This window comes from Oryza glaberrima, chromosome 9 (genome assembly GCF_000147395.1).
Source record: "Oryza glaberrima chromosome 9, OglaRS2, whole genome shotgun sequence".
NCBI lineage: Eukaryota > Viridiplantae > Streptophyta > Magnoliopsida > Poales > Poaceae > Oryza > Oryza glaberrima.
Window position 1 is genome coordinate 10,743,672 of NC_068334.1, and position 12,062 is coordinate 10,755,733.

The following is a 12,062-nucleotide window of genomic DNA, read 5'->3' on the forward strand; positions in this document are numbered from 1 at the left end:
GGAAAAAGTCCCGTACAGAGATTTTCCCCTACACCAACCGATCCCCTTCCACCTCCAGGGGAATCACTCCTGTTAGGGGTATTTTCCCTGATACCATTTGGGAGTAGGGTGAGGGGGTTGATGGGGGAAGGGGGATTTAGACAGGCAAACTGCTAAACAGTGTTTGAACAACAAAACATGTCTCTAGATATATTATAGAAATTTCAGGAAAAATAGAAAGAATATAGAAAATCCATATAAATAGGAAACAAGCTACAAAAATTCAGAAAAAAAAATATAAACATAAAAAATCAACAAGTATTAGAAATTCAGAGAAATACAAAGAAATATAGGTGAGTTTATGTGGAAACCAACTTCGTGACATGGCATAAGTTAAGCTTTAGAATCATCCATATCATACAAAATTTAAAATCTTTGGAATCATCCTTGCATCCACAAATATAGAACTGTACATCATATTTATATCCACAAATGTCTTGATCAAGAATGAGACATGGGTCCATTTAAATCTTTATCTCTTCTATCTTCTTCATCATCTCTTCAACAAATCTTCATATATTCTAATAAATCTGCCAGGATGAAAAAGATAATCTGAAATTTAAGTAATAAATATAAAATAGTGATACTTCAGCAATCAAATTTGAAGGACGGCCATTGATACTAGCTTAGGAAAAAAATGCATGCACATCAACCAACATATTGCAATTGTCAGCTACATCAGCGTAAACAAACTCTTGGTATAAGCACTTTCTTTTTAGATCAAACACCCTACATGCAGATACACACCATTATTTTTAAATCAAACACATTTGAAGTCCATGTTTTTGTATTGATAGTTTTCCAACAATACTCTATTTCAAGTCCATATTTGAAAGTAAGTTGAGCATGCAATTCAAATTGAATCCTGGCAAGAGGAAGAATGCAAGAGCACAATTATGAATTATCATTATGGACATGATAAGGAAAAAAAGTAGTAGTAGTTGTTGTTGTTTTAATTAATCAGTACTACTAGGTCACTTTGTTTGGCCAGTGTATTGTGCAGTGAGTGAGAGAGAGGAGATTGAAACATCTGTGTGTGCGTGTCTTTGTATATAGGTTGCTGCCAAAGCTTGTGTTTTTTGAATGCACAATGCCACCTTGCTCATTTTCTGCTGGTGATACATGACATGAAACTAAAGTTTGGACTAATGTATAAGTATAGAGCATGAAAGACTTTATTTTGTAGTAAGTATGAGTTCCTATCAAAAATATGATTGTTACCATTTATTTAGTCCCAACATGCATGCTAAATTGACCACTAATTCTACAGTTCCCTGACAGAGACTACAAGAATGGATCAGACTAAAAAATACCTCCAGAAAAAACAAAAAACTTGATGCTAGCAGCTCAACCAGTACTGAGATCTACCTCTAGGTTAACAGAGCTGACAGCATCCAACTAAAAGAACTGCATCTCTAATTAACTGCAAAAAACTGTTACTGGTTTGCAGACTAAAATTTCTCATATACCTCACTAGTTGAATGATCCTCACTGCATGTGTGATAATTCCTCATTTCTTGGGACTGGCACATTGATCTCACATATTTAGACTGCACTAAGCATGATAATTACACTGCAGAAAAAACCAGAGCACAACCTACTCCATCAAATTAGAACATCATCTTACCAAAACTCATTCATGATCTAAAACAAGAGCACCATACGCCCACCCATATCCCCTTCTGAATCGCTTCCATAACAAAATGAAATGCTACTGCAGGGTACAATACTACAATGTATTAGAAAGAACAGGAGAACAGATTACAACTCTCCCAAACCAAATCAAGAAACATGCCATACATACACCAAGAAAACTGAAGTACTGCACGAACCCCCAAGAATCAAGCAGCAGCTACAAGGGCACGCACAAACCTAGCCGGGCAATCACTGGCTGGCGTCGCGCAGCGAGGAGGAGGAGGCGGATCTGCGCCTCAGCGCCTCCTCTGCCGGTGAGTTGCGCCGCCTTGGATCCCCCCTGTCCCCGCCTGCTTGGAGCCGTGTGCCCGCGCTGCCGGCTCGCCGCTTCGTCGTCGTTGCACCGGCTGCCGCGGTGCCACCCGCCGCGCCCACGCGTCGGTGCCTGCGATGCAAGCGCTGAGACCGGAGAGCGAGATTGGGAGCTAACTAGAGGAGGCGGAAACCCTAGAGGAAGAGGAGAACGGAAACCCAGGAGGAGGAGAGGAGGGGAATAAGGAGAAGGGCTTACCCTTCTCGCCGGAGGAGGAGTCCCGGCGGTGGCGCGTCTCACCGGAGAAGGAGGCGCGGCGGCGCCCACTGTTGTTCGCGCGAGAGAGAAGCGACTCCGGTTGCGCGAGCGAGAAGCAGCGGCGGATCGAGAGAGGAAAAATTCCCGACCTCCGGAGGTCGGGGACCTTTCCCTAGGGTTTCCCCGCGGATTGGGCCGGGAAATCCCTGCCTCGTGGGCTTCCAAATGGATATGGAATAAAACCCGTGACAATTTCCCCCGCGGGCCTTTCTCCCAGGGAATGGGCTGGGATCCCGGTGGGATCCCGGGCTGCCAAAGGAGCCCTAAAAGTGTTTGGCTAGCCCAGGGTGATGGAAAATGCTACCCTTGTTATTTTTCTGTTTATTTGATGTAGGATTAATAGTTGTTATTGTTATTAATGATTTGAACGCTATAAGTATGGAAGGTTAAAATTTAACCTCTACTATTATAAAAATTGAAAATATTTTTGTCAGGATCTTCGTACGTCATCCGTTTCTGAGTCAACTTTTAGTTGGTTTTTTATAATTCATATCTATATATAACTAATTAAAAAATACATAAAACTTTTGTTTTTTTTCTGTCTCGTATTATTTTTTTGTCGCTGGTTTCCCGATCAGCCTTCCTCCGGTTTTTCTCATCGCCATTTTTTCGTTGTTTTTTTACCGCCGTATTATTTTTTCCGTCCCGCTGTCCCGTCGGTTTGTATCACCATATGTTTTCTCCTTCAATTAATTAAAAAATCGATTCCACACTTATCTTTCATTATTTTCCTCGCGTTTTCCCTTTCAATTGGACTTTAATTATTCAGATTTAATCTCAATTCGCCAATGAAGGCCGACCGGTGACCTCCCCTAACCATTTTTATCCCGAGTGTTATGGATTTACTCCGATTTTGAGAAAAAAAAATATAAAAAGGGATCGAGCGGATCAAACACCCTCAGCCAATTTTGGAATATCAAGAAAGATTCAGCCCAATTTGATAGGGAGGATCGGCTCTGGCATACGGGCACGTGATTGTCTCTCGTAGGTTGAAGATGCCATATGTGCGAGCTGGGCCTGTGGCTTCACTTGTGGGCTAAGTCAAAGAGAGGCATGCAATTTATTGCTCAGTTATTAATAGTTGTTGTATCACTGAAAAAATATTTTTACCCGTTGCAACACACGGGTATTTTTTCTATTAAAGTAAAATTGATAAAATTTTAGTTGTTGCATGACATATATGTAATAATAAAAATGTTTAGAAATAATAACGGGTAGCAGGACCACAAAATACATTATCCTGTAATACGAACGACTAGATCATCACAAAATACATCCTTGGATACATCATGTTTTCCTTAAATACAAGTATATGCATCAATCTGAAATAATGTCATAGAACCGTGGAAACAACTTGTAATAAATCAAGCATACAACCCAACCCACCTACAGACATTATCATCTCACCTTGAAAGAGAAATAGAGAACAAAACACCTGCTGTGATTCAATGTACCCCGAAAAATAAATCCATCCCACAGAAATCATGCACCTTTGAAAGAAAAAATTGGGGGATTTCTAGGTGTTTGAGGAGGGGACACCGTTTGGGGCTTGGGGGAGGGGGGAGGGATGGGGGCTTGCTTCCTCACCCCTCCACCGTCACCCTTGTCTGTAGCAAGAGCCACCGGTGGTCAAAATCTCATGGACAGGAGAGGGAAGAGACATGAGGGGAGAAGAGAAAGAAGAGGGAAAGAGAGGGGAAGGAACCTGCACTGCAGCCGCTGCGCTGCCGACACTACTAGAAAAACTATTTTTGCTGGTGGCCAAAATGAGTTTTTGCTGGCGGCCAACGCCACCGCCAGTGAGTAAAGGCCAGTGATAATACAGTGTTTTCACTGGCGGTAGCCAACCGCCAGCACCAATCCATTTTCTCTAGCGGTTTTTGTAAGCTAGCCACCAGTGAAAATGAATTTTCACAGGCGGTAGACTATACCAGCTGCCAGTGTTAATACTTGCCGAGGCTAAGAAAAATGACAGAGCGACACCGCTCCGTCCACCTCCGTCAACGCCAGTTCAAATTAATCCCAAATCCACTCATCGATCCACAAATCCACATAAATTTACATCACCAATTTACAGTCACAAATTTCCATTCACAATCACACAAATTTCCGTTCCCATCTCCAAACACACTAACCGGATCGGATCGTTGCACGAGTCCACAGAAATCCAAACACAAATCCACATAAATTTTAAGCCGCTACCACCTGTTGTCGCCGTCGTCGACCGAGCACCACCGCTCGCGGCCCAGGCGGCGGATCCGCGCTCCCCACAGCCCGACGGTGACAACGAGATCCGCGACGCAGCCAACGACGAGGCCCCACGGCCGGTGGTGGCTCCGCTCTCCCCGCGTGCTGGCGGCGGTGGATCCCGCGCTCCCCGTGGCTCGACGGCGGCGGATCCATCCACCCCGCGGCCCGGCAGCACTGGATCCGCGCTCCCCGCGGCTCGACGGCGGCGGATCCGTCCTCCCCGTGGCCCGGCAGCGACGACCGTGACGACGAGACCCCGCGGCGGGCAGTGGCTGCCCCGCGCTCCCCGCGTGCCACCGGCAGCGGATCCATCCCCCTCACCCTTGCTTTCCCTAGGACGGATGCGGCGGCGGCGATGGAAGCCACGGCAGCCGGCGGTGGTAGAGGAAGGCCGGAGAGAGAGGAGTAGGGAGAGAGGAGAATTTTCAGAATATGCCACCGAATACGCACAGTTTTCAGGATAGACCACTCAATTCGCACTACTTTCAGAACATGTCATTTGGACGCGAATTTTCTTCAGTTCGTGACACTCCGTCTCCCGAAGCCGCGTGGCGTCAGTTCCTCCTCTTGCGCCGTTTGCAAGCGCTCATCTGGGCACCGCCGGTGAGCTCTTGTACCCCTGCTGGCGAGCTCCTCCTCCCCCACATCGGCGAGCTCCTGTTCCCCACGCGGGCAAGCTCCTCCTCCCCCACAGCGACGAACTCCCCCACCCACGCCGGCGAGCTCCCCCTCCCCCACACCGGCGAGCTCCCCCTCCCCCACACCGGCGAGCTCCTCCTCCCACACACCGGCAAGCTCCCCCTCCCCCACACCGGCGAGGAGGACCCCACACCGGCGAGCTCCTCCTCCCACACACCGGCGAGCTCCTCCTCCCCCACACCAGCGAGCTTCTTCACGCAACGGCGAGCTCCTCCTCCCCCATGCCAGCGAGCTCCAGATGTGCGTGCGGGGAGCGGCGCATGGAGGACCTCGGCGACCAGATCCTCTCGGCTACAAGCCACCGCCGCTCGTCATCCTATCACCGTCGTCGACGGTGGGGCTCGCCGGCAATGGCCGGTGGGGCGAACGGGCGTGTCTACGGAGGAGGTGGCCGGTGAGCCGGAGGTGACATCTCCTCCTTCTCCGTCACGGAATTGCTGGCGCTGGTAAGAAGTGACGGTGGAAGGACGGGAGTGTCACGGAACGAAGAAAATTCGCGTCCAAATGGCATATTCTAAAAGTAGTGCGAATTGAGTGGCCTATCCTGAAAACGGTGCGTATTCGGTGGTATATTCTGAAAATTCTCGTTTTCCAGAGAAAGCCGGAGAGAGAGAGAGGAGGGAGGCTGAGGTGGGTGTATTTATATGTTGAATTTATTTTCTCAGGCGGCGTTCCTAAACATTTGATAGCAAAAATTGCTGGCGGCTATTTAAGTAGTCCGCTAGCGAAAATAGCTATGTTTTTGCTAGCGGCTCTTTTAACTCGCCACCAGTGAAGATTTATTTTCACTGGCGGTTCATAACCCCCCATCCCTTGTTATATTTTCGCTGGCGGTTTCCACATATAACCGCTAGAGAAAATAATAAGGTGATGCCATAAAAAATCAATTTTGTAGTAGTGCGATGTACCGCTTTTTTCGCCCGCACCGTGCGCTCCTCTTCGTGGGGGAAGCGGTACATGCATTTGCGGGTAATTTTGGTTCCAGTTTCGGGTTACTTCTGAAATTGAGTTGAAGTTGGAGTTGTGGAGCTACGGGAATGCTGCTCCACGCCGCTAGTACAATTTTGTGGAGCGATCTAGTCTGCTCCGTTCCATTTTTCTTTTTGTGGAGCTAGACTGTTTGGTGGGCTCTAGCTTGATTTGAGGTGAATCTAGGAGTTGAAATAAACCAAACATGCCCTTATATTTGTTTCGTGATTCTACTCTAGTGACCCAGCTCCTCCTCTCGGTGACCTTGACGAAGGCAGTGCAGTTAGGATTTAGGGTACTAGGTAGGGGTAAGAAAGAGGAGGGGATCATCGTGCTTGGAGGGATAGCTGATTAACTGTGGGAGGTGATGGTCAACCGTGGATGGTGGACACAGATGAACGGCGTGGTGCCAACAGGTAGGTGGTGGCGGATTCGATCGCGGGGAGCTGCTGCAGATGGGGAAAACAACAGAGCAAAGACACCTCAACTTGAGGAGGAGAGAAAGGTAGGTGAGGGGGGAGGGGGAGGGGGAGGAGGCTGGCCTGGGGGCCTTGCCAGCGCTGTCAATGCTTTCCACCAGGCAAGGCCCGTGTTGGTGGTAGCGGCGGAGGGCATCGAGCGCTTGATCCTATGGCCACTAGGAGTGAGAAGGGAGGATAGGAGGTGTAGGGTCAGGGTTAGAGTTAGGATTGTATTGCACTAATCTTATAGCTATCTGGTAAGTTTTTTTTTTCCAAACGTTAGCTAGTCAGTCCTTATAAAAATTTCGCTCAATTTGAACGAAACTGTGAAGTCTATAGCTCTGGAGCCTAGATAGAATTCAAAGTAAATTTCAATAACCTTACTTCCTGACATTAGGACTGCAATACGTCAATATATACATTTGAAAACTTTTCCATAGACCACTAAATCTAAGTCATCTCTAACATAAACCCTCCACTACTCACTACTAGAAAACCAATTTTCCCAGGCGGCCAAAACTAATTTTTGCAGGCGGGAGGGAGGTCCGCCTGCACCACAGCGACTGCGAAAATCATCGATTTTCACAGTTGGGGCAACGGCCCGCCTGCGAAAATGCAAAAAAAAAACGAACAAAAAAAATCGCCGCATCTGAGAGGGGAGGGGAGGGGAGCCGCCGCCGCCGTCGTCGTCATCGCCGCCGCCGCTCCACGCCATCGTCGCCGCCGGCGGCCTCCCCCCTCTCTCCTTCGGCCAGATCTGCGAGGGAGGAAGGGAGGGGAGACGCCGCCGGCCGCCCCACGCGCATCGTAGCCGCCGTCGTCACCCCGCGCCGTCGTCACCGCCGTCGCCCCCACCGGCTTCCCCTCTCCCTCCTCCGGCCAGATCTGGGAGGGAGGGGGCGAGAGGAGCCGCCGCCGTCGCCCCCGCTGGCCTCCCCCTCCCTCCTCCGGCCAGATCTGTGAGGGAGGGAGGGAGGGGAGACGCCGTCGGCCGCGCTACCACGCCGCCACAGTAGCCGTCCACGCCGCGCCGCCGCCCCCGCAGCGCTGCCATCCCCGCCGCGCCTCCGTTCCCGCCGCACCGCCGGAGAGGAGAGGAGAGTCAGTGAGGGAGAGGAGAGGAGAGGAGACTGAGTCAGTGAGGAAGAGGGAGAGAGAGAGAGAGTTGAGTGGTGGGAGGGGTGGGAGGAGAAGATAAGGGTGGGTTTTTTTTTGGGTAGGTACGATTTTTACAGGCAGATCACATAAGGTTCGCCTGCAAAAACAGATTTTCGCAGACGCCGCTTTAGTGGTCCGCCTGCGAAAATTATTTTCACAGGCGTACAGCGAACTTCACTCCGATTTATATTTTTGTAGGCGGTTATTTGGTTCTAAGGGTCATATCCGTCTGCGAAAAAAAGACCCCTATATTTGGAAAAATGCTTTTTCTAGTAGTGACTTTTCCTCTCGTTGAAATCATCATAGGTGGGAGAGGTTCATTAGATCGATGGATATATTGTAGCTCAAAAGGTTATTAGCCTCGATATATATCTCGCATATCTTAGCATTGACACTACTAGAAAAAAGATTTTTCCAGGCGGCCCAAAACCATTTTTGCAGTCGGGGGAGAGGACCGCCGCTACCATCTCGACTGTGAAAATGGACCATTTTCGCAAGCGGGTCCATAGCCCGCCTGTGAAAATCATCTCAGGAAAATTAAAAAAACACGGGGCGCCGCCGGCTAGGGCTCCCCTCAGTCCGCTACCGTCGGCGCCATCATCGTCGTCGTCGCAGCGGCGGAGGGGGCGAGGAGATGAAGCAGCCGGCGGAGGCGGCGAGGAGAGAAGCCGGCGGCGCGCGTCGTCGCTCGTCGTGGCCAGCAGCGGAGGGATGCGGCAGCGCGCGGACGTCGTCGTGGAGGGAGCCGGCGGCGCGGACGTGGGAGATGAGGGAGCCGGCGGCGTGCGGATCTGGAGCGGAGGGAGCCGTTGGCGGCGTCGCGGTCATCGTCGTCGTCGAGGAGGGAGGGAGGTCGCCGGCGGCGAGGAGGGATGCGGCGGCTCGCGGACGTCGTCGTGGAGGGCGCCGGCGGCACGGACGTGGGAGAGGAGGGAGCTGGCGGCGCGCGGATCTAGAGCGGAGGGAGCCGTCGGCGGCATCGCGGTCGTCGTCGTCGTCGAGGAGGGGGGGCCGGCGGCGGCGAGGAGGGATGCGGCGGCTCGCGGACGTCGTCGTGGAGGGCGCCGGCGGCGCGGACGTGGGAGAGGAGGGAGCCGACGGCGCGCGGATCTAGAGCGGAGGGAGCCGTCGGTGGCGTCGAGGAGGGGGGCCGCTGGCGGCGAGGAGGGATGCAGCGGCGCGCGGACGTCGTCGTGGAGGGCGCTGGCGGCGCGGACGTGGGAGAGGAGGGAGCCAGCGGCGCGCGGATCTGGAGCGGAGGGAGCCGTCGGCGGCGTTGCGGTCGTCGTCGTCGAGGAGGGAGGCCGCCGGCGGCGAGGAGGGATGCGGCGGCTCGCGGGAGTGGGAGAGGAGGGAGCAGGGCAATTTTTCCAAGTGTGGGGGGAGAGAGAGAGAGAGGAGGGGGAGGGAAATGAGTGGTGGAGAGGAGAGGATAAAGATGGTGGTGGAGAGGATAAGGATGAGGATGATTAGATTTTTTTTTGTAGGTACTATTTTTGCAGACGGACCACATAAGGTGCGCCTACGAAAATCTATTTTCGTAGGCGTCGCTTAAGTGGTCATTTTCGCAGGCGGACAGCGAACTTCATGCCGATTTATATTTTTTTTAGGCGGTTATTTGGCTCCAAGAATCATGTCCGACTGCGAAAATAAGACCCCCACGTTGGGGAAAATGCCTTTTCTTGTAGTGTGATACCCGTTCAACACAAAACATATCAACATTGTTTCACAACAGGTGTATATTTGCGACATCTCTACCTCCACCTCTATAACTCCTCATCTCTAGAGCCATTAGCAAATTAAACATTGTATACACACGTTCTCCAATTATGGGCTCATGGCAGCATGCCACCAATCAAAGATAAATGTTGACAAATAGCTATGTGGTTTAGACCGGTACTTAGTATCAATACTAATATATTTAATACATCTCTACCTACTGAAATATTGGTACCAAAATATGCCAAAAAATTGGTACTACTATAGATTATTTGGTAGGATAAAGAACCAAACAGCCCCATAATATTTATATCTTAGAATGGAGGAAATATAATATATTCTTGGTGAGGTTATATATTTCATGATTATCTATAAAGTTAAAGACTATATAGATACACTCCCTCGAAACACATGATTAAAAAAAGGGAGGAATAAAAAAGAATACATAATGTTAACAGGAATGTAAGTACAAAATAAAAGATTACAAAATATAGAAATAATCTTTTAAATATATAGACCATAGAAAAAAATGGGAATTGGATGAGAGATATATAGAGTCAAAATTTTCCAATCGGTTCAAGCTCTTGCTAACATGTCTCCGTAATCTTTATAAGTGTGTCCATTTCATAAGAATTTTAAAGTAAAGATTATGATTCAACCCTTTATTTCAAATACTATAGTAGGATTTTTTTTTCATAAGATTAAAATTATTTTTCTTACAAATGAAAGTGGGCAAGGATCTCATACTAGCTAGTAGTTAAGAAGAACGGAGGGCGCACATGTTTTTTCTGATAATAATGGAAACACACGTCCGGCCTCTAAATCAAATATGCATGTATTTTTTACCACAATTTATTACAAGATTACATCATCAGTTGGTAGATTCCTGTTTTTAAGAATAAACAACTCATTACTCAATAAAATCCATAGTAAATCAACCACGAGGTCATGTTACTGAATCTCAATCCATAGTAAATTTTTACGAGGACGGAGGACCATTTCAATGGTGCGCAACTAAAACGCTGGCCGCTGATATAAAATAATCGAATCCTGGCCACTGGCTGCACGTATTTCGTGGCGATTGGCGAACATATATATGTACAGTTCTACTTCTACACTCCATCTAATTGAAACCACCGGCAGGGAGAAGTCACTTGATCAGGTCAATTAACTGAATATTAGTACTACTAGCTGGAATTAATGTTGACTGCAAAGTGATTCGTCCGAGGATGAGCCAGAGCGACAGCCATCCACCATCCATGCATCCATGATCCATCCATCGCTTGGTAGTAGTTGGTAGTACTTTTTTTTAGAACTATAGTAGTAGTTGCCTAGTTGGTACTCCCTCCGTCCTAAAATAAATAAATATAGTTTTACATGGTTTTCGTCTTATTTGAATTTTTTTATTATTAGTATTTTATTGCTATTAGATGATAAAACATGAATAGTACTTTATGTGCGACTAAATATTTTTATTTTTTTCACAAATTTTTCAAATAAAATGGACAGTCAAACGTTGGACACGGATATCCACGGCTGCACTTATTTTAGGACGGAGGTAGTACATGGTAGTACTATCTTCTTCTTCAGTGACTCTTTTTAGTGAGCATACTCACCTTTTGTGATATAGATATTTTTTTAGTAATAAACTTTATTCTAATATTTGCTTAAAATGCAATTATTACATATAGAGGTTGCAGTGTAAACAACAATGAAATATAAAATCATGGCTTGATTAAAAATAAGAAGTCTACTTTAAAATACCACCTAAAGACAGAGATACACATGGCTAAACTTTCAAACACCGGTGGAGAAACGATTTTTACTCCCGATTTGCAACCCCCCTTAGTCCCGGTTTTCCAGCCGGGACTACGAATCCGGGACTAAAGATCGCTATCTTTAGTCCTGGAAATCGATCTTTGGTCCCGGTTAGTAACACCAACCGGGACTAAAGATGGAGCCATTTTTAACCCCGGTTGATGTTACTAATCGGAGTAAAAATGAAGCCAGATCCGGTTAGTATTTTCTTTTTTCTTTTATTGTTTTTTACTTTGAATATTGATTTCACCACATCCCCAAATCATCCCCAAAATCACGGAACAAAATATCATCTCCAAATCCCAAATCGATCATCTACAAATCCACCATATCCAAATACATCACAGATATTCAAAACAAATACATTACAAATTCTAAAAAGAAACATCACAAATACATCACATGTTTACATCGCACAGATCAAATACATCACAAATTCTCAAAAGCAAATTCATCACAACTCCATGGGAAAAAAACAAATCCACTGGTCGCTTCACCGCTGTCGCCTGGCCGCCGCCCTCCGCCAGGCCGCACGGCTGCGGCGCACGCGCCGCAGCCCAGCTGCTGCTGCGGCTGCATCCGCTGCTCGCCACGCGCGGCCGCCGCCTACGCCGTCGCGGCTGCATCCGCCGCCCACCGCCACCGCGGCACTTCTGCCGCCCGCCGCTGCCAGCGCTGCCGCA

General features: G+C 48.3%; 1 pseudogene; it reads right to left on the reverse strand.

Moving 5' to 3' along the window:
• Nucleotides 1-7,870: 7,870 nt before the first annotated feature.
• On the reverse strand, nucleotides 7,871-9,296 carry LOC127784253 (vegetative cell wall protein gp1-like; annotated as a pseudogene).
• Between the last annotated feature and the right edge of the window lie 2,766 nt (nucleotides 9,297-12,062).